The sequence below is a fragment of the Lemur catta genome, chromosome 14 (genome assembly GCF_020740605.2).
Source record: "Lemur catta isolate mLemCat1 chromosome 14, mLemCat1.pri, whole genome shotgun sequence".
Taxonomy (NCBI): Eukaryota; Metazoa; Chordata; class Mammalia; order Primates; family Lemuridae; genus Lemur; species Lemur catta.
In genome coordinates this window covers 13,382,445-13,383,106 of record NC_059141.1, presented here as the reverse complement: position 1 = coordinate 13,383,106, position 662 = coordinate 13,382,445, and the positions used below count along the sequence as shown (strand labels likewise).

Sequence of the window (662 nt, the reverse complement as noted above, 5' to 3'; positions counted from 1 at the left end):
ATACAGTCATGTAATCACTAGAATTAGGATATAGAACAGTTTGTCACCCCCCAAATTTCCCTGTGCCCCTTTGTAGTCAACCCCTCCCTGCAACCCTATCCGCTGGTCCCCAAAACCACAAGCTCTATTCTGTGGTTTTCTGACCCTATAGATTTACCTTTTTCAGAATGTCATATAAATGCAGTCACACAGTATGTAGCTTTGTGATTCTGGCTTTGCTTTCACTTAACATAATACATTTGAGATTCACCTATGTTATTGCAAAAGTTATTCCTTTTTATTTTTATTTTTTTCTTTTTAAAATTTATTTTTAATTGCTTTTTTTCTTCCCGTCAGATGGATAATGTGCCAGGGTCGTAAAAAGGGAGGCACATCTCACACATGAGCACGAAAACCAATCAACACGCTTGTGAACCACGAAAGGATTATTCTTTTTCATTGCTGAGTAATATCCCATTATATGGATGAACTATGGTTTGTTTATCCATTCTCCAGTTGAAGAACATTTGGGATGTTTCCAGGTTTTGGTGATTATGAATAAGGTCAATATGGACATGCATGTGCAGGTTTTTATGTGAACTATGGTTTTGGTTTTACTTGGATAAATACCTAGGGGTGGAATCACTGGGTCATATGATAGGTGTATGTTTATAAGAAACTGT

The 662-nt window shown here is 36.7% G+C and overlaps 1 pseudogene; it reads right to left on the bottom strand.

Annotated features, from left to right (window-relative positions):
- Positions 1 to 330: 330 nt before the first annotated feature.
- Positions 331 to 426, bottom strand: LOC123650524 (annotated as a pseudogene).
- Between the last annotated feature and the right edge of the window lie 236 nt (positions 427 to 662).